General features: G+C 47.5%; 1 protein-coding gene across 3 annotated transcripts in view; it reads left to right on the forward strand.

Annotated features, from left to right (window-relative positions):
* The first annotated feature begins 8,436 nt into the window (after nt 1–8,436).
* The window catches only part of KIAA1671 (KIAA1671 ortholog), a 65,793-nt gene continuing 46,493 nt past the window's right edge, over nt 8,437–27,736 (forward strand). The window contains exons 1-5 of one of the 3 annotated variants that reach the window (XM_069030778.1): nt 8,437–8,552; nt 15,889–15,966; nt 20,587–20,725; nt 21,325–21,457; nt 22,025–22,153. The gene's annotated coding sequence lies outside the window, so the exon portion shown is untranslated. The remainder of the gene's footprint in view (nt 8,553–15,888; nt 15,967–20,586; nt 20,726–21,324; nt 21,458–22,024; nt 22,154–27,736) is intronic. The other 2 variants (XM_069030776.1, XM_069030777.1) reach the window with 2 other exon arrangements.

Here is a 27,736-nt window from a genome sequence, read left to right on the forward strand (position 1 = left end):
TTAAAGCTCTATTCTCTATGGTTATGGTTTCAAATCAATCAGATCCTGGTGGTTCTTTCCGGCTGCACGGTCCCTGGGAAGGCAGCAAACGGGGATACCCTGAGCAGAGAGTGCCCAAAATGCTCTGTATTTCCACAGATTCCTGAACCCTCTGTTGCTCGTGGTGAGTGTCCCCTGTTGTGGGGGCCCTGGGGCTCCTTTTTGCACCCTCCTTGCCCTCACAGTCCTTGCTTTGCCCCATCCCATGCCTTGGCCTTCTCTGTCCAGCCTTGCTGACCCTGTCCCTGTCCCTCTGGGCAGATGTGTGGCAGTGACACCTCCTTGGCTCTGCTGGCACTGTCACCTCCATCCTTCCTCTTGCTGTACCCCCCCTGTAATGCAGAGAATTTAAACTGATGGTGAAACAGAGCAATTGAAGAGGAGGAAAAGGGCTGGGCCAGGTCCTTGGTGCTGCATGGAGTGAACTGCCACAGACAGAGCAGATGGGGAGGTGCCAGAGGGCCCTGGCATGGGGCAGCCCAGAGCTGGGACATGGTGGTGATGGTTTATACCCGACCCTGTGCTGCCAGGTGGGGTGTGCAGGAGGTGAAGGAGTGCATTCTGAAACGGTGCCCAAATTGACCTTGGACTTGATCTCAGTATTTCCTGGAACAATCTCCAGACCTTTAAACTGGCACTGATAGGATGGGCTGTGGTGCCTTTTTTGCAGGGACAAGTTTTTCATCAAAAACATGAGGAGGACAAGCTGCCTGTGGTGCCTGCCCCTGCTCAGGGCTGGCACTTGTCACCCCTCTAGACTCCACAAGATCCTTGGGTGCTCTTCCAAGGGGGGATGTCGTGTGTGGGAATGGGGAAGAGGTGCTCCCAAGCACCTTTCTGTGGTGTGGGTTCCTGCACTGCTGTTGGAGGCAGGAGGGCTCCACATCCACCCCGATGTTGCGTTTTAAGCAGCACAGAATTTAACTGCATTTCTAAAAATGGCAGTGCAAGGAAGGCTGGATGCTCGCTCCAGATTCCTGCCTCTACATACTTATGAGAAGAAGCTTAATTAAATAAATCCTGGTATTTAATTAATCCTTAATATGTTTGCTTCTTGAGGCATGTTTGCTCTAATGGCCCAGCCCCAGTTTCCAGTGCAGGCTGAGGTTTGCAGCGAGCTCAGGGCTCAGAACTTCAAAAGCTGATGAAGACACTCCCCAAACATGCAGAGTTTGCAAAATGTCAGGGATTCAACCAGCCCTTGCAAATGTGTTAATTACCTGATATTAATTGGCAACCTAATCACCAGAGGCCACATCCCCAAGGTGCCAAAGCAGGAATGCTCTTTGTTCTGGTGCGGAGAGGCTGGCAAAAATCCTACCGTTCAGATGGAGGAAAGTAAATGATCCTAAAAGTGAATTTCATTAATTTTTAACTTGGGATAGTTTCTCACAAAAGCAGCTATCCTGAGATTGTGCTTTGAAGTGCATGGAAATTTCCATCAATTGCCACCTCCATGCAGTGCAGGAGACAGCAGCTGGTGGAGCAGCCCCAGAGAGGCAGCAGCTCTGTCCTGTGCAGGAAGAGAAACCATTCCCACCCCTTGCCAACAAGGGCTCTTCAGGAGATGTTCACCATCAGCCAGGGTTGGATTATGGGAGCTCCTCCAAAGGGTGGTGGCAGCCCCAGATATTTCTGTGCTCTGTTTTGATCCTCTGCTCCATGAGCCCGATCCTTTGGTTCCTGAGCTGCTGTGGCAGATGAACCAGTTTGGCTGTGGCACGTGCCCAGGGCTGGCTGTGATGGGGGGCACTGGGGGCTGTGCTGGTGAGCCCAGCTGTGAGTGCTTGTCCTCACACACCTTCCTGCCAGGCTCTGGCACGTGGCACCGGAGCCTGGAAGGACCTGGAGTATTTATAGCCCTTGTTAACATGCATGAATGGACATGCTGAGTCCTGGCACAAACATCTGCCCAGGTGGGTGCTGTCCTGGCAACACCCCACGCTCCCTCTGCCGCCTTAGGGTGCTCCAGCACGTATTTCAGAGAGGCCTTTTCCAAAGGACAATGAAGCTGAAAATTCAAAGGCTGATCCACAGCTGTAGCAATGCCTGGGCAAACCCTGCAGAGAGGCCCAGTTTGCACAGGCACCACCACCTGAGTGATGCAGGGTAAAGGGCTGACAGCCTTGGGTTCCTACCCAGCCCAGCAGCACTGGGGGCTGGAGGACTCTACAACAGGGATTTTGCCAGCCTGGGATTGGGAGTCTCAGGGCATCACAGAGTAGTTTGGGTTGGAAGGGAACTTAAAGTCCATCTCATTTGCAGGGACACCTTCCACTATCCCAGCTTGCTCCAAGCCCTGTCCAACCTGGCCTTGGACACTTCCAGGGATGGGGCAGCCACAGCTTCTCTGGGTACCCTGTGCCAGGGCCTCCCCACCCTCACAGAGAAGGATTTCTTCCTAAAATTCAATCACACCTTCCCTTTGTCAGTTTAAGTTCTCCTTTTGCTCACAATTTTTGAGTGCAATGACTGAGGTGGAGCAATCCATGCTCTGGCATTTGCAATGAGCTGTGGATGTACCTCACAGCCATGAAAAACGAGCTCAGATCCAGGAGACAACAGCACAGGGATCTGTTAGGCCGGTCCTTAAGCACAAGGAAGTACCGTGCTTTTTCCTGGAGCATTTCTCAGGAAGTGAAAGCATTTCTGCAAGGCTTTGGCAGCCGTGTTGGAATGACATGTGAGTGCTTAGGAGTTATCAGAGAGCTCTCCGTGATAGAGCAGCACCGAGATTATCCGTGCTGGTTCAGTGGATTTTCTGAGCAGTTTCCAGGAGTTCAGTGAGGTTGTTGGGGAAGAAGATGCTGTCGTCACTGTGCTCAGCTTGGGGTTCAGCGCAGTGTCTGGTTTAGTGACTGACCTGGCCCTTGGGTGGATGAGTTTGAGCTTTTTTTAGTTCAGCAAATGGAACACAGATCCTCGGCTTTATCGCCGTGACTAAGGACGTGTTGTTGTTGGCTGAGTTACAGGAGTGCGCTGAAATCTGAGTCACTCTTCTGCTTGGGAAAACAAAAGCAGACTCCCAGGAAATCTGTATCCCTTTGTTCTCCCCACAGCCCCCCAAGTCTGACCACGTGCTGTTGCTGATAGCACTGGGATCGGGATGGGGCCATGTCATCACCCAAACCAGTGCAGGCAAAACCACCAGGGATTATATAACTGGCAACAATCCCACACCCACCGGTTCTTCCCTCTGTTGCACTGAAACCTCCGTGACGGTGCAATCTAACAACTCCTTCCTACTGGAGAGCATTATACATACAAATTTGACGCTCAATTATCCTTGTTTCTTGGCTGTGGCTGCTTTCAGCAGCTGAGGTTTGACAGTCTCTGCCTTCCCAAATTTCTCCTTTCTGGAGGGAGAAATATTGTGTGGACACCACGGTGTAATCCCACAGGTTCTGGGCTCCCTCGGAGGGGTGATGCTCTTTCCAGGGCCTGGCAGAGCTCAGCTTTCACAAGGACATTGGACTGTGTGTTTTACAGACTCTTCCCTTTAAATCAGGACTCTCTCCCCTGCCTTCCTTCTCCCAGACCTGTTCTTGAGCCAAACTGGAGGATGGGAGAGACAGCAATGGGGCCCCATGGCCAGTGGGGTTTTATTGGGAAGGCAGTGCCAGGGCTGTGCCCTCCCTGTGCTCTGAGCCAGGCACTTGCTCTCTGTGTAGCTCTGCACTGATTTCCATGGTGGATGAGCACGAAGAGGTGGGAAAGGAGCTTTTAAGGACAGCTGCTGTGGTGGTGATGGGGAGTGGGAGGATTTCCTGCTTTCCTTTACGCAGATTATATGTGGTGGGCAGTGGAGCACCTTCCTGCAGTGCTCAGTGCCTGAGGTGTGTGGGGAGCTCCTGCCTGTTTCCTCCTGGGGCCCATCCTGAGCTGTCACCAATAGTTCTGGCTTTTGTAGGAGAAGCTACCTGGTGGAAGGTTGCAAGGCAGGACACTGAAGTACTTCCCTGCTGAGGGCCAGAGCCTTTCAACGCCACGTGGGCCTGGGAAGGGTAACAGGGGAACACTGGAAGATGAGTGTTCCCCTGCCCCAGATGGGCTGTTTTTGCATACACCTCCACCTCTTCTCCTAACAGGAGCAACTGGCTCAGCAGGAAGAAACGGAGACTTTTCCTGGCTGGAACAAAGAAGGGGATCTTGTCGCACCTGCCGAAGTCAGGCAGGGGTGGGACAGGGACGAGACAGAGCAGGGGCTGGGGGGTCTGCCTGTGACCCCCCTGGTGTTTGTCCCTGCTCTCAGGTGTGCAGGTGTGTCATGGGCAGTGTCCACGTGCCATTTGCAATTAACCCATTTCTCCACTGCAGGGCACTGACAGACTGTGTGAGAGGAGCTAAATCACCAGAGCAGCCCCACTGGTGCACGGAACATTCCCTGATATTCCCTGGTTTATGCCATTCTTAGCTCAATTCTGAAGAAATCCCAGCCTGGAAATTAATTGTATGGTGGAGAGGAGAAACAGTGGCATTACTCATCTGAGGAGTGGAGCCTTTTGTTTGAAAACTGCATCTGAAGAATGGAAACTTCCTAGATAAGGGGCCTGTCATTCTTTTCCATGTGCAGGCACTCCTGCACTGCATATTGCTGCTTGTCATCCCACTGATGGCTCCAGTGAAGTCATAAAACAGAGGGTCAAAGCTCAGATGTCTGTGAGATGGGTCTGGCAGTGTCTGTTCACTATTGCCAGCCACACTGCAGGGTGGAATTACAGCCCTAATTCATATACATGGGGTGAGAGGCCAGGGCTCTGCATTTAACTCTGCCCCTATTGGGGTCACCTCTGCTCTGCTACGTGCTGATAAACTCAGTGGGAGAAAGATTCCTGCAGGGTCTCAGGTGGGGACAGAGCACAGGGGAAGAACTTTTCCAGGAGCCAGAGCTGTAGAACATGCCAGGTCCTGTCCTTGGCCTCTGCTCACTGCAGGACACACACTGGGGTGTTGGAGTGCATCCAGGGAAGGGAACAGAACTGAGAAAGGGTCTGGAGCACCAAGAGCAGCTGAGGGAGATCAGTCTGGAGAAAAGGAGGATCAAGGGGGGACCTTCTGGCTCTCCACAACTCCCTGACAGGAGGGTGTAGTCAGGAGGGAGTCGGGCTCTGCTCCCAGGGAACAAGGGACAAAACAAGAGGAAACAGCTTCAAGCTGTGCCAGGGGAGGTTTAGAGTGGATATTGTGGAAAATGTCTTCATAGAAATGATTGTCAGGCATTGGAACAGGCTGCCCAGGAAGGTGTGGAGTTCCCATCCCTGGAGGGATATACCAGATGTGTCGATGTGGAGCTTGGGGACATGGTGGCCTGGCCAGTGCTGGGGGAACAGCTGGACTCAATAGTCTTGGAGGGCTTTTCCAACCCAAATAATGCTATGATTCTAAGGGAGTGGCAGCACTGGGGGTGGCACTGGGGTGGCAATTCTCCTGCCTGGTGCCAGGGCTGGGCCGTGATGGCCGGGGGGTTCTCATCTCCCCGTGCAACACTGCCGGTCCCACAGTTCCCCGCTCTGCGCTGGCCCCGCACTACAGTCATTCCCTTTCCCACAGGTTTGGGGTGTCCCCAGGACAACAAGGGCCAGGAGAGGGTAAGGATCCGGCCCCTGCAGCCCCACACCGGTCGGGCCCGGGCCTGCTCCGTGCCCGGCACTGCCCCGCAGCGCTGCCATCCCACCGGAGCTGCTCCTGCCCCGGGCCTGCCGAAGCTTGAACCAGCCCGAGTTTCTGTGGCCACTTTGAAGCTCCCAGGTCTCATCTCCCCGGGGGAATTCGCAGAGGCACCCGCTGGGGCTCCTCCTCACACAGTGGGAAACAAGACAGCAGCTCCTTGGGAACACGGCTGCTCTCTTGAAGCATCCATTTGAATGCAGCTCCCAGGGCTATGGAGCCTGGGGAGCCTGGCGTGCCCAGTTCTCTGGCTCTGTCACTGTAGAGGTGTTTTTGTGGAGGGAGCTGCCATTAAGCGGCTCCTGAATAACTGATCAGGCACTTTCCTCATTCTCTATGACTTGCTGAGAGCCCCGTGTGCTGGAGCAGGGGTTCCCAGCCATGGGTGGGACAAGAACCGCTTCAAAGAGGTGTAAGAGGCAGGAACACCCTCCTTGCAGGGGCACCGGTCCAAGCCATGGATCGCCCTCCTCTGCGCCGGAGCTGCAGGGAGGGTGCTGGCGGGGAAAGGTGGCTGAGGGGATGGGTTATGGCTTGGCTTCTAGAAAAGCAAAAGGCAAATGAGTCATGGACTTGGGATCCCTTTGTGTGGTGAAGATAAAAGGGCTGCCAAGGTGGGGAAAACACCTATATTATCCTGATTTGGGAGCAAGGGGGGAAGCTGTGGGAAAGCGATCTTAATTTACATGGGATGTGGGTGGGGACAGAGGAGGCGAGCTCTGTATTCCTGCTGCTGTTACAGGGCTGGATGTTTTTGCTGCTGACACCTTTCCTCTTGCTTCCATCCGTGCACCTGCTAAGGAGCAGCTACAGTGACTCTGTGTGGCTCTCTTGGAATGGATCACGGAGAGATCCAGCCTGAGATCCCACTGGTTCAGGACCCCCGTGCCTGCAACAGAAGGAGATTTGGGCTGGTTACAGGCAGATGAGTGAGTTCCCCATGGAGGGCAGGGACACAGGGCCAGCTGCCTGGTCTTTCCCTGTCCTGCCAAGAGCTGGATGAGGACATGGAGATGCGTCTTCCATGTGCCATGGTATCACCCTGGCCTGTGGCCAGCCCATCATCCACACTCTCCTTCCTCCTGCCGTGAGTCATGGCCTCGCCTCGGAGCCGACTTTGGACTCCTCAGCAGGGAACCACACCTTTGGTAATGACAAAAAGCAGCATTTGGAGCTTTTGAACTGTGGCAGCTGTGGCATGGAGAGGATGCCAGCAGGCAGATCCAGTGACTCCAGTGCCATTCCTCAGGAGGGGACTGAGCGGGAACACTCCATGGTCTGGGGATAAATGCTGCCTTTCTGATTCTCCCTGCTCTGAGGAAGCAATGTTCCCTGGACTGGGCTCCACAGTTGTGTTGCCCTGAGGGTGACAGAAGGACAGTGGTGGCCAAGGGGCTGCCACTGGTGGCCACAAAATTGGATTTCTTACCTGGTGTGCGACAAGCCAATAATGACACACTTAAGAGAGACATTGATTTTTTATTTCAAGATTGTGCAGCCTGGGTGCTTGGTGTATTCCTCAAATCCAGCACACCCCACCAGACTTTCCTGCTATTATTTATACACAGAAATTCAGAGTTAGTAACTTTACAAGCACAATCCTTTATTAGGATTGGCCAGTAATTTCCATACAAGTTGCTTCTCCACATGCTCAGGGGAAGGGTCTTCACCCAGGCAGGGTCTTTTTGACCTGTGATTTTTATTATTATAGCAAACATAGTTCAGCTATAGAATATATGGACTTTGAAAGTTACCAATGTTTACATAAATACACATCAACAAATTAATTTAGGTCCTTAAAGCTTGATAGTTTCAGGGTGTCCTTGACTAAGGGATGCAGCTGCTGCCTGTTCCACGGATTAGAATCATAGAATCACAGAACAGTTGTGGTGGAAAGGAAGGGCCCTCTGGAGATCATTCAGTCCAACCCTCCTGCCAAGGCAGGGTCACCTGAAGCAGGTGACAAAGGAATGTGTCCAGGTGGGTTTGGAATGTGTCCAGAAAGGGCGACTCCACGCCCTCCCTGGGCCGCTGTCCCAGTGCTCTGCCATCCTCATGGAAAGAGGTTCTTCCTCATGTTGAGGTGGAACTTTTTGTATTTATTGCTCCTTTTCACCGGGCACCACTGAAAACAGTCTGGCACCATCCTCTTTGGCACAAGATTTGAGATGTTTGTATGGATTGATGAGGTTCCGTCTCAGCCTTCCCTTCTCCAGACTGACCAGGCCCAGCTCCCACAGTCTCTCCTCCTCACAGAGATGCTCCAGATCCCTCATTATCCTTGTGGCCTCTGCTGGACCCTCTCCAGTAGCTCTTTTTTTTTTTTTACTTGCACTTGTCCAGAACCGGACACAATAAGATAATCTTGACACATCCCACCTTTTCCAACACTACCCACCCCTTGTCCCTCGGGACGGCGGGGCCGGGACTCGAACCCGCGTCCCCCCGCGGAGCAGGTGGAGCGGGGCGGAGCCAATCGCGAGCGCGCTGCGCGGGGGGAGCCCCGCCCACGGCCCGCACCGCGCGGTCACCATGGCAACAGCGGCGCTTCCCGCGGGGCCCCGCGGCCGCCGGGGCGAAGGGGCCGGACCGGCACCGGGGCGGGACATTCCCTCCTCCCGCCGCCTTCCCGCCGCCTTCCCGCAGCCCCTCGCTCCGGGGGAGCTCGGAGGGACGGCCCCCCTGTCCGCCCCGCCCCGCCCCCGGCCGTGCCCGGCCGCCGCTCGCCGCCGCCGCCGCCGCGGGGGGAAAGGCCGCTGCGCGCCCAACTTCACTCCAAGCAACTTCCCCGGTGCGGCGGAGCCGGCGCCCGGTTCTGCGGAGGGAGCAGCCGGTGGTTTGGCTGGGTAAGTGCTGCTGGTGAGGCCACGGTGAGGGGCGAGGCGGCGGTGGGACAAAGGCGGACAGTGCTCGCTGACCCTTAGGGCCGGCATGGGAACCCCATCCCCGCTTCCCCGGGGGTGCCTCGCCCTCCTCCGCGGCCCCGGGGAGACGGGGAGCGGGTCCCGTGCCGGCGGTGCTGTGGCTGCTCCCGCATGGCCCCTCGCCCTGGTGCCGGACCTCCTCGCTGCTTCTTTCTCACTGCGTCAGAGCCAAGGGCTCGTGTCCTCGTGTGTTGGAAAGAGGGGGAAAAGCCCCCTCCAAAAAACCCCATTCTGTGGTTCTAATTCAGCGGTGTGAGGTGGGGAGGGGTTGTTAGGTGGGTTTTGGTGGATGGTGGTGTGCTGGTGGTTCTGAGGATTAGAGCGTAATTTTGTAATCCGTGAGGGCTGCAATTATCTGTTCCTCGCTGGATTAGGGATGATAATGTGCTTGGAGGTCTTAAATGGACAAATAAAGATGTTCCCCCCTTCTCCCCCCTGGTTTATAGCCGGGCGATGGCTCCTTGGGCAGAGCAGGAGGGATTCAGGCATTGCCGAGAGTGGTATGTGACTCCTTTATGCCTTGGATTTCAGGAAATATATTATCTGCTCGTTACAATTACTTTGAAGTGCCAGTTTAAAGTCATCACGCTGCTTCTTTTTAATTGAAGATGCACATAGCTTTGCTTGTTGGCATCGTGTGTATGTAGAATCTCAGGATAGTTTGGCTCGGAAAGGATCTTAAAGCTCATCTCATTCCAACCCTCCTGCTAGGGGTATATATTTTTGTTTTGGAAGCACTTGGATGGACAGATTTGTGTTGTTCTCGTGATGTGCAGCTCGTTTGTTAATTTTTCCTCCTAACTCCAAATCCGAGCGGTTTGTATGTGCGTGGAGAGACGTGGAGTGCTGCTTCTGGGTGGAAATAGCTGGTCCAAAAGATCACGTGGAGGTCAGTTCCCTGAATTTGCACAGAGTTCTGCGCTCAGATTTGGGAGGGAGCAGCACCGGGATTCTGGACGGGTGAAGCTAATCAGTGAAATCCCAGAATTTCCTGTGTGGTGCTGTTCGGAGTCGGGTGGAAAGCTTTGCCTTCCTGAGCCTGCCTGCAGCATTGTTGCTGTTCTTGCCTTTCTCCTGTCTGGAGGTGGGAGATTAATCCCGTGGATTCAGGTATTGACTTGACTTCTATTTCTGTGGCGTAATCCGGGCGATTCTGATTTGTGTGTGGGCAATGGGATTAGGGGAAATCACACTTGGCAGATGGCAGAGCTCTTCTGTACCATTAGGAGATATCCTAACCTTTGATTATACCTACATGTCTGGTAATACAACTCCGGGTCTTTGGGGTTTGGTAATAGAATTCCATTCCAGATCCAATATTGCTCATGATGAATTACCGGGATCACATTAAAGGAGCTGCAGCAAACAGAAATTGATGTTTTGTCCAAACTGGTGCTTTTCTCCAGGGTGGTAATTGCAGGCAATTTTCCCGTCTGCTGAGGGGTAAACTCTGTTTCCAGGGTAACTGGGAAGTTGTTCAGCTGCTTCTGAGGTACTTTTTGCCAGAGCTGAAGGTTGATGGCATTTTCTTTTCCTTGTCTCTCCTCCACAAACCAGAAGGATTTGCATCTTTCTAACGACCACATGAAAATGGGAGTTTTCTTTGTTTTCCTGTGACGTTTGCAGGGTGTGGCGGGGAAGCAGACAGTGTGTGGCAGAAATGCTAATAAAGTTGCCTGGCAGCTTAATCCAGGTAAAGACTTTCTCAGAAAAAAAAAAAAAAATCTTTCAAGAACTTACAAACTTTCCCCCGTTTTTTGGCTTTTTTTGGGGTATTTTTTTTGGGGTTAGGATTTTCTTCACTGTATGCTCTGCCTTTTCCAGTAAAAATTACCGGGGATATTTATTAGCAAGTAAAGCTCTAAAGTCTTTGTCCTTCAGAGTGGTTAAGGAGGTTGGAATCCTATTTAAATAGACCTCGTAGCCTGTAATTCCCTTTTGATAGGTGTAGAGTTTATTGAAAATAGGTGTGTAAACTTCTCCTCTGTTTCAGACAATGCCCTGAGCTAATTCTAAGATAAATGTTCCCTTCCCAGTATAGAAGACACAGACCCCAGTCACTCTGGAGTGTCACAGTATGGAAAGTCTGTAAAAGGAGGCAAAGTCTAGGACTGTTTCCAACTCAAATACTTTGGTTTGTCATTTTTTGCTGTCTCATTTTATATGTGGCAGTAAAGGACATGCACGGCCCCAGCCCCAGGGTTGTGCTCACGCTGCAGTTCTGGAGCTGCTGCTCTTATGGCAGGAGAAAGGGCACAGTACCCATCTGTGCTCCTCCTCACCCGGCTCTGGACTGACGAGATAACCAGGGATTCAGAACATTTCCATGCCTGATGATGAAGCAGTTTTTCCCTCTGCCATACTGAGGCTTTGTGTAGCTGCAGGATATTTTTTTTTTTTTTTAATTCTGTTTTCAGCCATGTGCAGCACCATCACCTTGGGTGTTAATTGAGCCCCTTGTGTGTGCAGACTCCTCTGGCAATAGTGGTAATAGGCTTCCCCAAGTGCCTGATTTCTACCAAAGGAAAAAAAAAAAACCAGTTACAACTTGGAAATAGATTTTATTGAAAGCAGGAATTTCAGACTTTGTGTTTCATAAGTTAACCAGCCCTTCCTGCCCTGTGTGCTCAAGGTGACATTCAGACCACATGTGAAAGAAGCAAGTCCTGACCAGCAGGTCCCAGGTGGACAGAGAGCTCAGGCATTCCCACTCCTGCGACTCTGCACAGCTCTGTGATTTCGCTTGGGTGTTGTCCTGGACTCTGCTCCGTTCAGCACTTGTGTTTCTCTGGCTATTAGATAATTTTGAAACCAGTCCTGTCACCTGCCCTCTCTTTTGCACGTGTTTGGTTACTGCAGGGTAAAAGAGGAGCTCAGTCTCCTTGGTGTGCAATGTGTTGCTCTTCCCTCCCTGGTCCTTGCCCTGGGGTTACTCTGTGTTTGTTCATTGCTCATGGAGCTTCCTCCCTTCTGGCAGGTTTTCCAAGTAACATGAGAATCAAATTGATATGATTTGTCTGTCCTTGAGCTTGTAAACAGAGATAAGAGTACTTCCCACAGTCTTGAAAATTTTGGTGTAGTGTTGCTTGTGGGGAGTGCTGTGCCCATCAGGGACAGGACTCGGGATCCTGTCGGAGAGGATTTTCTTGAGCATGTCAGTTAGGGACACCTTACAGTTGTGACTTCTCCTGGCTGCTCGTGTGTTTAAAAATTGTACTGGTTTCTTATCGGGGAGTTTCATAGATCAAGATACTTCTTTAAGACATGGTGTGTTTTCTCGAATTGACACTCCAAAGTTTGAAGTTGGTAACTTGGCACTACTGTTCACTATCCAGGGGAAGTGTCCTTTGGCAAATGCATTGGTTTTGCTGACTCGTGTGCTGGGTAGTTAGTGAAAAATTTGGCTAGTAAAAGGGTGTGTCTAAATGCAGATTGGAGTGTTCTGCATCCATTTATGTGTAATGTCACTGTTCTTTCCTCGTTTTCAAGCTGTTTCTTTTAGTGGGACATTTTCTTGCATGAGTTGGAAGTCTTTCACTTCCCTAGCTGGCTAAATGTACATGATGCTGTTGGTCATAGGGAGGTTTGCAGTGCTGCAGCTTTTCTGCTCATTGATTTTATAAATTTATTTCTTCGGGCAGGTGCAGCTTGTTCAATTCTCAAGTAGTAGGCAGCATTTGGGGAGGAAGGAACCATTCCAGTGAATCCTTTACAGAGCTATTCACAGAGCAGGAGATGCTGCTATGTGCCATGGGCTTAATCCTGCAAGCCCAGGCATGAGGCTTGTGGTGCTGCTGTGAGCCCAGTCTGTATCACTGGTTTGTGTTTGGTGCACAGGGCTGACTGGAACCTGGGAATGTTGCAATGTTTTTAGTTTTGTGTGTAGGAATCGCCCAAAGACATTGTAGGGCAAAAGCCATAGACTTTTTGCTTTTGCTTCAGAAATCTTTTTAAATGATGAGTCCCTGGTTGTGGAAGTAGCCTTTGTAGTGTAAACCACTGCGTGGTTGTCTTGAGCTCGCAGCCAAAGAGACTGGAATAATAGCGTCGGGAGAGCTGTGGAATTCTCTCCACAGCAACCAGTCTTGAATCCTAATCATGTTCCTTGGAGGGACCACAGCCTGGTAGGTTTAACAGCTTAACTAGAAGACTTCATGCTTGACAAACTCGAGATGCACCTGCCCTAGGCAGCTGGATGTGCAGACTTTTCCTAAAAATGTCCAGGAATTGGCTGTTGGGTTGCCTGGATATGTGCTTCCAGTGAGATACGTGATTCCAAGGAGATGCTCTGCTTGCTGAATTAGAAGTGAAGTTGGTTCTCTGTTCTCTTGTCCTTCATTGGCTCTCAGTGAGATTGAAGGACATACACGAACTTCTGAACTCTCAGGCCATTCTTTTCAAGCTGTGTTCCAGGAATAATTCAAAAATTAACAAGTAACAAATCCAGAGCAAGTCAGTTGCTCTTTGCCTTGAGAGAGCTTCTGTGGGTGAAGAGGACTTTCCATGTCTTGGGTTCTGTTAACTGGCAGGAAAACCAAATTCTTATGAAAACCTGGATATTGAGTGTTGCCAAAACACACTATATTTAGTGTGGTGGCTGTTTTATCTATTTGCAGCTATTGCTTAAAAAAACCCCTAATGCTTCCCTTTTATTCTCATGATTGGTATGACCTGAACAGCTGATCACAAAAGGATGTTTAAGTCTACTGGGTGATGATTTTCCTCAGGCCTAGGCATAAAGAATTCAGACTCCTAAAATTAAGCTGTTTCTGGACGCATACTTTATCTTTAGATTCTTTTCTCAAATGAAGGAGATGTATTTTCTTCGTTCTCGCTGTCTGTGGTTTGTTCTGGGAATATGTAATGCTGGAATTTTGCAAACAAAGAAGCTTTCAAACAGCTTGGGGATATTTTTCAGTGCATCTGTATAAATAGGAGATCATTAATACATATTTTTGCCGTTCCTGAATGCCTTACACTTACGTTGAGACAATGGGAATTGAGTTTTCTTTTTATGCACTTCATCTCTACAAAACACGCTTGAGGAGAGGAAATGAATGTTTTCTGAGGGTTGTGTGATTGTGGTGATGCAGTTTGAGCAGTCCAGGGCACAGAGGGTTATTATCCAAAACACTGCTTGTTTGTGGTTGAGTCATGTCCAATGAGCACACACTTAAACGCTGGGGGTGGGGGGATCTGGGCTCCTCTAAAGCCACTTACAGAGCTGTTCATTAAAAGTTCTTACCAGAATTAAGTGCCAAAACTTCAGTTTTGGCCTAGAGTAAAGCTGCTGCTTGCCTGAAAGGAGATAGTGTTGGTCTTGCAGCAGTGTGAGAACTAAAAGCTTCTTACTATTGTAGTAATTACGAGTCAGGATGGTCATTAGGCTGGTGTAACGAGCAGAAAAAAATAATTCAGTTGCCGGAGGTTTGGTATCTCCCCAGTTTTCACTTGGAGGGAAGAAACGTGTGCGCTCCAGCAGCTCTTCCAAAGAGAGATGCCGCAGCACGGGCAGCTTTGGAGTAAGGCTTGTCTTACTGTACACAATTAGATGAGCTTTAATGTGGGCAGGGAGGAGATCTGAGGCTTGTTTCCAGGTCAAAACACCCCTTTCATTTGGTTGGGGGCTGGGAATCGCCGGGAGCCGAGTGGGCTGCTGACTCCAGCTCCGGGCTTGACCCAGTTCCTGTGTGGAGCTCCGGGAAGTGCCTGTGCTCCAAACGGGCAACTCCAGCTCTTGGATGCTGAGGAGATGGGTGGCAAAGAGAGAAGAAAAAGAAGTTAGCTGCATTTTGTTGTTTGAATCTGAACTACATGGGTTTAGTGCATTGGGGAGGAGGAGGAGAAGTGAAGATGCTCAGGCTGTACTTTGTTAGTTTGTCTTTGGTTCTGGTAGTTACGAACCATTTTACCCTTTGTAGTTTCCAGGGGTAGGAAGCTGCCAGTGTTTTAGTGAAGTGAAGGAAAATAGGAAGGATTTGTGTGTGCTTTTAGTGCTGCAACATTGTTGCCATACACAGCTGCCTCTTCTGTTTATATTTTCATAGTGACTGTTTTTGTAATCACAGTATTGGTTAAATATGTGCTTTCAATGCCTTTCAACAAGTGATGTTAATAAATGTCAAGTTCTAAAACTGGTTATTCCTGCTGTCATAAAATGAGGATGATCATTATTTTACAGTGTTGGTGAGACTTTGAAAAGCACAAACAGGAGCAGAATTTGAAGTTTGTCTTTATTCTGCTCTTTTAATGAGCTCAGCCTTCAGCCCAGGCTAGGCCTGGCTGTCTCAGTGCAGCCCTAGCACGGGCGGCTCCTCGCAGGGAGGGAGTTGTGCCAACATTTAGGAGGGATGTTTATCTGCTGGGAGTATGTTCAACCATACAAGGCTTTCGATGGACAAAGCTGCCTCATCCATAAAGAGCCCAGCAAAGCCAGGATGTGTTTTAAACAGAGTTGGAATTTCTGGTCACTGTAACTGTTCGATATTTCATGAGAACACTGGGAATTCTTCATTGACCCTAACGAGTACAACAGGCCTTTCTGCTGAAGCTGAGCAGCACGGCTGGCTTGCTCCCTAACTGGGGGACCTTACAGAAATGTCACTGTTGTTATTGTTGTCAAACAGTGTCTTACTGTATTGGCACTACTGAATGTCAAATATTAGTGTAATCTGCCATCAGAATGTTTTCAGCAACATGATGGTTGCAGAGCTATCTAAATACGATCCTGTTCCTGCTGTAAACATGATGCAGTGTGGGTTTTTTGCATGTTTGAGCCTGCAGTAACAGTTATGTCCAAGAGAAGCTGTGGCTGCCCCATCCCTGGAGCTGTTCAAGGCCAGGTTGGACAGGGCTTGGAGCAACCTGGTTTGTGGAAGGTGTCCCTGCCCATGGCAGGGGGTGGAATGAGTTGAGCTTTAAGGTTTCTTCCAACCCTTCTGTGATTCTATAATAGATATCTTCATTTAGCCAAGTAGTATTAAATATTTCTAAAACATTTGGATCTATGTATCCCATTTCTTACAAGTCATCCTAATGTCCAGTTAATGTTCTTCACAAAATTAATATTTTAAAAAATAATTAAATCACTGCTGCCTGCGAAGGAGAGATTAAATGAATCACTCTGATTACAGCAGAGTCTCCAGTACAACTTTAGGTCTTTGTTACTCTCCAAAGTACAGTTTTAGTCCTATTCCTCTGTGGATGTGTGGGGCTGCTGGAGAGGTTTCCACGTGTCTGACCTGCTCTCACTTGACAGGACAATGATGTTTCCTTGACTCCTTCCTCAACTGGATGAATCACAGCGCCCATCGGAAAGGCTCATCAATAGTTACAGGTCAGCATTTCAAGAAGGTCAGGGAGGCTGCTTTCTGCCTCGTGAGCATTATGCTAATTCAGTCGTTAAACATATTGGAATTGTGCTTCCTTTTGCTTCTGCAGTGCTTGCAGATTCCATGGGATCCTTTTCCCTGCGCTCTCAGGGCACAGAGGGTTCGTTTTGGACAGGGAGAGGTTTTCTTGTAGCCTGTGTTGTCACATGCAGGAAATGTCTGTAGATCTCAGTCTGAATCTGTTGTTCATGTGAAATATTTGCTTAAATAGTGTCACTGTCATGTTGGTGCTTATGCATGAGGAGGAAATCTAAGGAGATGATGGAAAGGCTGAAGCCTTAGGACGAAATACATATTTTCCTATCCCAAAGGCACTTTATTGAAGCACATTTGTAACTTAGGCCCCAGTGACACCTCTGACAAACAACACTGAGCCTTTTCTCTCTTATTTGCTCTTAAATACTGGAATGTGTTTTAGTATTGCTTCCACACCAGCACGTGCAGACTCTTCAGAGATTATTTGTGCTGCGTGTGTGTGATACATGTGTAAAGAAATGATCACACAGTGTTGTCTTTGTTGATATGGGACTGTTGCACACCATGTAGAATGCAGTTAATCTGGAATCCAGGTTTTTTGTACTGTAGATTTATGGCTGGCTAAGATGGTGTTTTCACAAGCTTGGCTCTGTAGGGAGCAGGTTAGTATATTTTTCAGATTGTCCCCAAAATTCTTGTTTCAGTTCCATTGAATTTATTTTATTTTTGATTTAACAGCTTTTCCCACTCTAAAAATGCTGAAAACAGTAACTTTAAGGTTAAAGCTTTTGCCATCTTTGTTCACCTTGACTCTAGAAATGGTTGTGCTCTTGTGTCTGTCATGTCCTGTCTAATAACCCTGGAAAGCTGGATTTGAACTGAGCTCCCAGAGCCTGAGGTTGTAGCTGCTCACAGAGAGTCAGTACCACAACTTGTCTGCAAACAGTGCCTGTGGCTGATCCAATGGCTCTGCTCCTGCTCACATCTGCACAGAAGGCTGGAGTGAAAAACTTGTTAAGGCATGAGTGTATATTTTAAGATATATAATTAACAGAAGATTGTTTATAACTGTTTAACCAATATTGGCTCTAAACCAATGTGCAAGACAGTGTTTGTAGTAGGTTGGAGTGGCTTTTATTAGACTTCAGAATCTGTAGTGTTTATCACTTTGCTGCAGAGCCACACGCTGCTGAAGCACTGGGCAGGTTTGGTCAGGCAGAGCTCTTCCATCCTGTCTGTCTGCTTTTTGTTCATCCTGATTTTTGAACACTTTGGCTCTTGAACCTGATGACTTTGGGGAGGAGAACTCATCAGGCTGACCGGGGCAGTCCCTGGGCAGAGTTTGTGTCTGGTAGTTCACATGGACCTTTTGTCCGTGGTTTGCTGGTTGATTCATATGTGGTGAAACAAAATGAAAAAATTGCCCAATCTTTTTCACTGAGCAGGTGTCTCCTGTTGGCTCATCAAGTTCAAAGCTACAGATTACTGGAAAATGAAAAGACATTAGATTTTGTGCCTAAGTCACTTCTGAAGCATCCTGTACCAGCTGCTGTGTCATGAAAGATGTTTGGACGTGTGGATCTTTAATTTCCTTTCCAGCTTTGCCATTTCACATTTAGTTGCTTGGATTGGCATGGCTCCTGTTCTGTAACTGATTTGGCTCAGGTGGGATTCCCCCTGCAGAAATTCTGGATGCAGTGCCAGTTATCTGTTTTTATGACGGCTTTATGCCACCCTTTGAACTTGCAGATCTGTAACAAAAAGGTCAGCGAGGGAGTTGGCTCAGCAGATTGCTCAGTAGCTGCAGGACTTGCTGTGCCTCTCGAGGCTGGTGAACGTCTCATGCCTTCCAGAGTGTTAACAGTGATCATAGGGGGATCAGTTGGTCGTGCTTCACTGTGTGGCTTCGTGGGGACAGGCATGAGGTGGGGAGCTGGGAGAACTCGGTATAGTCTGGTTTTCTTTTGAGTCAGATTTAAGTCAAAGGATCCTTCTTTGTAATAAATTCGGAAAGGTGTTTCTAAATTCACTGTGAGATCATTCTCAGGTTACTAAATCCCTTCCTTGGATATAGCCAGAGAAACTGGGATCAGGTGCCAGGGCTGCTGTAATTGTGGTGTGAGTGTGGCTGGGTGGGGGCGATTTGAGGGAAGGTTCTTGGTCTGGCTGCTCATGGGCAAGTGAGTGCTCGTGCTGAGGCTCTCAGGTCTGGATGAACTGGTGAGGACAAACCTGTGATCTTTCATTCCTCCTTGTTTTTGTGAGCTGCAAAATACGCCTGTATCAGCTGTTCATTATTATCCTGCCTTAAAATGTTGGTGGTCTCTGCATTGGACCATGAGTTTCAAGTGCTTTTATGTTACTCTTCTGTCTTCATTTTGATGTGTTAAAGTGCCTCTCTGGTCTCTGTGCTTAAAACTTCCCAGGAAGTAAAAAAGTCCCCGGGGTTCACTTGTGGTTAAAAATGCTCTTCTGTGCCAAAGCTGTGAGTGTGGTTTGAGCAGCCCCTGGGGTTCCCTGGGCCTCCCTGTCCCTGTGCTGGATGTGGGGATGTTCCACACGAGTGTTTGTGCACATCCAGGTGCTCCCAGGTTCCCAGTGCCACCGTTTGGATTTCGGAGCTGGTTTTTCCTGCTTCAGCTATTTCTTTTTCTATCACCCCCCCCTCAATAAATACGTTAATGTCTTTAGTGCCTGAACTGTTGTCTTTCAATTAATAGACAGTTTTTCCCTTTCTGTGCTTTCTCAAGCATGTAGGGAGGTGGAGGGGATTGTTTAGTGCTCATAAAGCTTCTAGATAGTGTACGTGTTCTCAATAATTCATTCCAGGCCTTGATTTTGCTGAATAATGTTGTGTTTCTGAAGAACAAGGTAGTGTACAGTGCTTGTGCAGGCTTGTTGCTGTCAGAGTTCCTGGCTTAGACATCCTTTTGTTCAGAAACGGGGAGAAATGCAGCATCACTGCTCTGACTCCTCAGAGTCACACTCGACCCTCTGTGCTCTATTCCGTTCGTGGGGCTTTGGGGGAAGAGGAAGCTCCTTTGTGGCTTGCTGATGACAATGACCTGCTCACAGGCAACCAGAGGAACACGTGTACAAGCTGGCAATACCCAGCCAGTGGTTCTGAGGTGGGCATTTGCATTAAAGTGGGGGAAAAAATCCTATTTCCTGCATATGTGAAAAGCCAGATGTCCCCACTGAAGGAAAAAGAGAAGCCTTATCATCAAGGCAGAGGCAGTAGTTCCTCTGGCCCAACGTCAGACATTGTTGACAGAGCAGGTTTTTTCTGGGTGTGCAGCTCAGGGCAGTTTATTGATGCCTGGCAGGAGGCAGCACCGTATCCTACTCGAGTTAATGCTGGGTTCAGTACACAAGGAAGAGATCAAAGAGCTGTCGGAACATTGGGAACAACCTGAGAGGCGAAAAGATTCATGTCTCAGTATGTCAGTGTGTTGTAGAACAGAGGGTGACATAAGGGATTTTGGCCCAGGGAATGATAAATGCCACCAAGTATTTGGCTTTTATAACAGTATTTTATTTGACTCAGAATAGATCCACTCATCTCTCCTTAGTCCAATGCTTTTTTCACTATTTATGAAACGGGAGTGGAAATTGTAAATCTGAGGGTCATGTCCATTTGATCTGAATGATTTTAATGGCTCCATCAGTATCCTGAAAGGCACGACTGGAGTAAAATTAATCCAGTTTAATACTGTTAATAATTTTCTTGTTCAAAGTTGGATCATCTTTTCTGTGTAGCACTTGAATTGCTGCTGTAGAGCTGGGGAAGGAGGTGCTGCCTGGGAGACGGAGTTGTGTTGTTTATTAGTGCCAGCTCTGCCAGTCTCTTGTCACAGTGCTTGTCTCTTGCAGCAGTACCAGGGAGATATCCTTATCTCCAGCTGGGTACTGCCGTGCTGTGGCTTTGCTGGCTTGATCTTCAGGGCAGAGGTTGCTACGATTCAGAGGAGCAGGCTTTGAAATTGTTCATTTGTTCATGGAACAGAATAATCTGTTCCTGGGAACCACCTGGTCCAAGCCCCTGTTTATCAGTGTCTTTCTCCCATGAAGCTGCAGTTCGTTTCTAGAGCACTGCCTGGTACAAGTATTTTGGGCTCGAGTGTAGTTGCTTGTTGACTGAGCTCGACTACGTGCTTATGCTCTGACTAATCAAATATCTGAAAGGTGGAACGATGGACTGAATGGAGAAATTGCTGCGACGCAGTATTGGCTGTCTGTTTTGACAGAAAATGTGTCATTAGCAGCCAAATCGAAAGCTGTTGAACACTGAGCTTTTTGCATATGATTTTTTAAGATCGCAAGTGGAAAATCAGTCATCAGAGAAGACATCAGATGGCAGAGCTGTGAGAGCTGAAGCAGTACATAAATATTCGTATTGAGAATGTGCTGTGACAGTTTTCCCCAGATCGCCCAGAGAGGTTGTGGAGTCTCCCTCACTGGAGTTATTCCAGAACCGTGCCATGTGCTCTGGGATGACCCTGCTTGAGCAGGAAGATGGGACCAGATGACCCTCTGTGGTCCCTTCCAGCCTGAGCCAGTCTGTGATCCTGTGATTTCTTTTTGTCCAGGTGAAAGCTTAGGAGCAGCATAATCTATTGCAGCATCTCTGCTCTGAGTGTTTTATCAGTAGCTGCCACGTGTTCTTTGTGAATGAGTCTTTGCTGGCGACTGTGCAGCTTCCGAAGGTGTCCGTCAGGACAAGTACAGGTATAAAAATAAAGCACTGTAAACCTGCTTTCTTGTTTTTGCAGAAGCAAAGGAATGTTAATTCTTAGCCCTTGAATACACGTGTTAGTCACCATAGCTATATATACACATATATAATTTTTAATGTCATGATTTTGGTCTTCTATCCCATCGCTCTGTTTCCTTTGTCCTCCAGTTTTGTGGGTTCAGGTTTTCTCCAGATGGTTAAATTGTTGAAGTGATCTCTCAGTGTGTTCAAGGTTGTGCTCCAAGGCCAGTTGCCTCAAGTTTTCTGAAAGTCTGGATGAAACCACTTTTTTTTCTCTCCATATGGCAATACCGTAATTAATTTTTCAGCACTCCGATGAATATATAAAGGCTCAGCAAATTCGTCCTGGTGCCCCCATGTCAATCACAGAACAGCTCAAGCTGCTTGTACTTTCTGAAGGTGGTTTACTGTGCCAGGCCACAAATGCATTTTCCAGCGCTGGAAATCCTGTTAGAATTTGAGGAGGCAGATCAGAGGATTAGAGGCTTTGTCCTTCTGACACAAAAGCACCTGCTGTGCATGAAGGCAAGCAGGAAATGTCTTCTCACCTCATTCTATTTCTGTGTTACAGTGACCTTCGGAGGCTGGGTTTGTGTGAAAAGATCCGTCCCCCGCATTCCTGCCTGGGGGCACAGGGCCATGGGTCAGCTTTATTTCTGAAGGCTTCAAAGTGCTGTGGAGGCACTTGCCTATTTTTGTAACAAGTAGGTGGATTTTTTCAATAAACCAAAGCCCACGGATCTGCTTCACTCGATCCTTTGACTTGAATTCCTCAGCAGGTCAGCCGAGCCCCATCTCCCACGGGAGTGCTGCACCTCCTGCGCTTCACATGAGCTTTGGTGTCCCCACACTGGCTGCCAGCCCTGTACTGCTGGACTATTTTAACTGCACCTTTGCTCATCAAGGAGTTCCAATGTCAGTGTCCAAGTAGCTTCCACCACTGTTTTGGGAGAAAACAGTCCCAATTATATCATTGCTGCTTTTAAAGCATTTGCAGCAGCTGGTGGCTCTAAAAGCAGCGAGTAAAACAAAATCCAGCGGTGATATCCGCGTCCTGTCAGCTCTGAGATCAGACAGTTGTCCTTCGTCTTCCCTTGCTGCCAAGAGGACAAGAAATATGCACAGTTACAGTAAATATTTCCAGGTGTGGGTGGTCTCTAAGCTCCTTTTACTGCTGAAACATGGTACCGAGCGTGGTATTGTGTAGGGGAGTATCAAATGGAAGAATGCCAAAGTTGTTTTTCAATCCCATATTTCTGTCTGTGCTGCAGCTGGCTCATCCATCTCCTTACACTCCTTCAGCTGTGTCCATGGTGTGCCTGCCAAATGAGAGCATTCCCACCCAAAGCTGGAGCCTCTGGAGAAACACAGCCCTGCCTCAGTTCTGGGGGCTTTGGAAGGTACTGCTTGCTTGGGGTCAGAGGGATCAGTAGCTGCTCAATGTATTTCTGAAACAATAATGAGCCAAATTGGACCTTTTTAAAGCAAGGTCATGGAGATCATACACTCAAAGGACATATAAATAAATTAACTTTTGATTAATTCCATCGTATTCATGATGTGTAGCATAAGAGACGAAAAAGACACAGTCAGGGATTTAACCCATTCCTTCAGAATCTGTGCAGAAAAACTTAACTCTAACCGAAATTTCTTTTAAATACAGTTAAAAGTGAAGTTAAGCTTCCTTCAACAAGACCACCATGTTACAATTAACCAGCAGGAATGATGATTCTGAGAAGGTTTGAGGAGAAATTTACTACGTGGCAAATTCAAGTACCCACCCTCTGCTGGGTCCGGGACGTGACCCCACTGACCTTTGGGAGCTGCAGATAGAATAAAGTCCTCCCTGAAACAACCAAATATCTTCCTGGAATAGCCTTAATTTAACTTATTTTTCTTTTTTCAGTTCCATAGTCAGTTTTTCTTGCTTGTAGCCAAACCTGATATTTAATGTTTCATCTGGCACGCAGTGCAGTTTTTTCTGGAATGTCTTTTTTTCCTGCTAAACTGCATGGGGAGGTTATTTGCAGGTCTTGTTTTGTGGTTTAAAAGCATTTGCAAGGAGGGAACCTAAAAGAACGTTAGCAGGAGTTGAAACTGACCACAAAAGCAAAGATTTGATGAGAGAAGCAAACAGAACAGCACTTTGAGGCCTGCTGGGAATACCCACCTGCTGCCCAAACAGACTTTTAGCCTCTCTTCAGCCTTATCCCATAATTCATGTTGTTCTTCAGAATGTCATCCTCAGCTGGCAGAAATCAGGATTTTGCTTTTATTCCCTATTGCAACTGCCAAAAGAATTGGACTTTCTGAAAATACCCACCCACTAATGAGCTGGGTGGAATCCCTCATGTGGAATGCTGGAAGTAAAAGGTGATTCACACAGGAGGGTGAGGATATGCAGCTTCTAGTACCAAAAAATGGTGATTCACCAACATTTAATGTAATTTTCCCTTGGTTGGGGTTTTTTTCTACCTGAGATTCAAGAAACTTTCAAAACAAATTACGCCTTCTGCGAAATTGGGAAAGGAAAAGAGTTACCTCTGAAACTGTCAATGAGAGGGTTGGGGAGAAGGAAATTGTGGGAGATTGAGGTGTAATGAGGCAGCTGTGCAGGTCAGAGGAAATGCCAAGCGTGTTCTGGCAGTCCCTGTGCTCTTGAGGGATCTCTTGAGTAGAACATGATGGACAAAGAGGAAAATCCCCAACCAAGAGCTGGCTTGGACAAAGTTGATCTTGACAGAAAAGGAGTTGGCCTGAATTGTTTGTAGAACAGTGGTCATTGTTTCCAAAACCCAGTGCAGAAATTTTTGGAGCTGAATACCCAAAAAATGGGTAGTTTGTAATAAATCTATGGTTGCAAACTGGACCTTTTAAAGGGTGATATTCTGAAATTGTTTTCTAGAAATAACTGGAGCAATCTGCCCCTTTTGTACATTAATCCTGTTGGGTTATGTTTTATGTGTGACACACAGACATTGTTATGAAAATAGCAAGGACTGGCAGCTGTGGAAGCCGATTATTACATGTAATTTTTTCCCCAAATCATTCTCTCCAGACACATCTCTGTCTCATAAATTCAAGGAAATTTGGAGGATGACTCCCTGTGCCCTACAGCCATCACGATGCATTCTGCCCTGGTTACACACAGGAGCATTTTGCTGTTGAATCCTATTCTACCATAAATTAATCACAGACTCACAGACTGGTTTGTGTTGGGAGGGACCTTAAAGCTCATTTAGTGCCACCCTTGCCATGGGCAGGGACACCTTCCACTAGCCCAGGTTGCTCCAAGCCCCGTCCAACCTGGCCTTGGGCACTTCCAGGGATGGGGCAGCCACAGCTTCTCTGGGCACCCTGTGCCAGGGCCTCCCCACCCTCACGGTATTTTCCTGAATCCCTGTCTCAGCTGATTGTCCTGCTACATCAGGAATGTGATCTTAAATTCATGTTGACCCTTACATGGACATGCCAGTGTATTTAACATTGAATTTTTGCTTTAATAAATGAATGTTAAGGCCTCTGAGGGGCCAGTTTGAATTACTGAAGCTGCTGCTCTGTAACTTGTTACCATTTTAACTGCCCAATCTTTGCAGCATGGAGATCAAAATACAAGGTGTAAAGTTTTCACTGTGGTACTGAGATGGCAGCACTTAATGGAAAGGGTGGTTGAAAATGTTGCAGTTCTTTAGTCTTTATTGCAGCTGTATGGGGGTGAAGTTCTGGCAGGTGATGATTGTTATGCAATTGTGCTGGCAGGAGCAATTAGAGATTTACAAGTGCTTGTAAATGCTGCTATTTATAGGATGGACACTTTATTTTACGAAATGCTAATCTTTTCTGCAGTGGGAGGAAATGTCAGAGTGGAGTCTTTCATCCTTGGGATGGGACTGGACTGCAATGTCCAAAAGAACAGCACTTAGTTCTTTTTGTAAAAGAAAAGACCTAGAGGTTTCCAAGAGACTCGGATATGGGAAATAGAGGAAGGATATTCTGAACTTTGCAATACTTTGGAATTTTAATATTAATGATCTGTGGAGCTCTGCAGATCTATCTGGCTTGTGAGATTTGGAATATGTAGTTTTAATTCTCAACCTTCTAGTTTTCGTTATGGAAAAGCAGAACTGGGTTTCTCACTGTGAATCTGGGAAAAGATAATTTAAATGCATTTTATTAGCGGTTTTTACTTTGTGAATAAACTTGTCCTGGGAAATTAAAAATCAGAGCCATTATGGAAGTATTTTTGTTAATCTTTCCCCTTTAAGAGACCCTGAATGTCCTTTTAAGTACAACTGATGGATCCCATTTCAGTGAATAATAATGTGAATCAGGCTTAAACCCAAAAATAGAAGAAGCCTGCTTTTTACTGAATTAGTTTCATGATCTACTTGCTTATGAAAGTTTCAGAATAGGTGGGGTGGGTTTTTTTTCTTCTTTGTGTTATTTTGGCTGTGCTGTAGTAAGTCGTGTTCTTGTCAGCACTCACACTCGTACGTGCACAGTAAGTGATAGGATCTGCTCTGTTAATTCTTATTTAATCCAATCACAGCACCTCTCCAAGTGCAGGAAGCAGCAGAAGGAGGATTTCTTGGGAGAACAGACAGGGATTGCTGCAGACTGACCCCAGTGTTCAGTCAGTGAGGACAGGAAGGAGAAAGGAGAGAAGAGAAGCGTTTGTAAAGACTGAATCATTTAAGACAGGGGGGCAACCTTTTGTAGGAGGGATACAATAAATCTTGGTTTATGGTCATCTGCTCCCAGTAGCTCTGTGGCTGCTTGTGCCAGGGAAAAGCTGCAGGCAAGGGAATGTATAGAATCATGGAATCCCAGACTGGTTTGGGTTGGAAGAATCCTTAGAGATCATCCAGTCCCAACCTCCCAACCACAGTCATGGGACAAAGCCATGTTTTCAGGAGCTGCTAATACATGTAGTTATACAAACTTCTTCCTGTATTTGCACAATAAGGGAGTAATTTTTTATACTGGAAGCAGATTTGTAGATAAAGTTGTATATAAAAAAGAAAAACTTTGTGTTTCTTTGGTGATTTTCTATGGAGTATTTTTAGTGGGTATTCGCTGCTGGAGCCAGGCTTTCTGCTTGATTTCCATGTCATAAACATGGTTTTGGTTTTTGTTTGTTTGGGTTTTTTAATAGCAGAGAGATTTTCTTTGTGGAATTTTTATGCTTTCCACCCTTAGAGAAGACAGATGGACTTGTTTATCTGCTGCGAGGTTCAGGGCCAGATTATAGATGATTTTGCTTTGTGTCATTTGGAACATTCTTGTTTCTGAGCGGGGAAGTTGGCAATAGTCACGTGATTCACGGTGGAAAAATTATCTGCAGGCTGTTGCTGTTGCCTTAATAGGCTTAAAGGAATTAGCAGTGATGTAAATAATAGTTGTGTGTATGGTGGGTGGGCAAGTGCCAAAGCGAGGGTGTGTTTGGGGTGAAGCTCTTCCCGAATGATTTTCTGCAAAAATAACCCTGCAAAGTGAATAATCCATTTTGATTTCTTATGAGCAATGTTAACAATCTTTGTAACGATGGATCTTTAATTAAAAATGCAAGCAACACCTGAGGGCATTAAGATTTGAAGGGGCCTGGAGTGGTGTTTGTGTGTGCATCTCTGTGACACCCTGTGGTGGCTCAGCTTGGCCCAGGAAAAATCCCAGTCGCAGGTGTTTGGAAGCTGAGGAAGAAGAGCAGCAGGGAAGAGCCAGGTCTTCGTGTGCCAGCCTTTCTGGCAGAAGGATGTCAAGAGACACTTCAGTACCATTTATAATGTCATTTGTGTGCAGAATGCATCCACCACAGCTGAGGGGAGCATGGGCACTGCTTGGGGGGTGTGGAGAGAAATAGTGCCCACAGCTGGGGACAAGGTGCCCACAGCTGGGGACAAAGTGCCCACAGCTGGGGACAAAGTGCCCACAACTGGGGACAAAGTGGTTTGAAGGCTCTGTCACACAGGATGGGGGCATGCAGGGGCAGCACGGGCAGCTCAGCTGACTGTCCCTGGGCAGAGGAGGTCAGGGAGGGAATAACACGTTGTAGCTGATGGTGAGGGATTTACAACTGTAGCAGTACGATTACAGTAGTATTACTAAATATTAATAGCATCTGAAATCCTCCTGCAGTTTAATTTACAGTTGGTCTTTATAAATTGCCCAGAATTTTGTATGTTGCCAAGTGGACAAGAGATATTTTATTAAGAAAGAAACACGTTTATCTAAACCAAGATACGTGTTTCAAAACTGAGACACAGTGTCTAGTGTATGTTACACTTGGCATTGATAACATGATTCCTCTTTATCAAGTGTACTTGTATCAAGGAGCTTTATCACTTTGAAAGTTGGGTGATTATTTTTTCCCCTAAATATTTTGTTCTTTTTCAAATACTTGTCTGTTTGGGGCCAAGTATTTATTGTAGGGTATTTGAATTTAAAACATGAAAACTGAATTGAGTAGATTATGTAGGGGAAAATGGGGTCCTGTAAAGCTGGAGTGTAATGAAACTAAGGAAGGGGTAAGTTTTGTGTTAGGAATGTTGGCTGGAGAAGTGAGTTGTACTCTGTTACCAGGGATTAGATCCTGCATTGTAAATTCACTGCCCTGCGTTCCATTGAGGATCAAGTTTTAGTCCGTTTAAGAAGTGCTGTGCCCCCTTCTTCTTTTCCAGAGAAACAGGGACTACAGAATGGTAGGAGAGAGTTGATTCTCAGCTACTGCAAGACAGATGCTGTTTTCACAGCTGAATTTTTCCCTTTGCAATGTTGCCTGTGAGCATCAGCCTCATTCCAGCAAGTTTCCTTTTAGAGCCTCCCAAACCTTTGCATCCTTGGAATGTGAGAGCATTTTAATCGGATTTTGATGGCATTTCTTAGAACGAGGAGTGGGAGAGGGAGGAAGATTTCATGGAGATCTGTGAGATGGTGGAAGGGGCAGATTGATGTGGATAAGCTGATTGGGTTAGTGGCTATTTCAG

This window comes from Aphelocoma coerulescens, chromosome 15 (assembly GCF_041296385.1).
Source record: "Aphelocoma coerulescens isolate FSJ_1873_10779 chromosome 15, UR_Acoe_1.0, whole genome shotgun sequence".
In the NCBI taxonomy this organism is placed as follows: domain Eukaryota; kingdom Metazoa; phylum Chordata; class Aves; order Passeriformes; family Corvidae; genus Aphelocoma; species Aphelocoma coerulescens.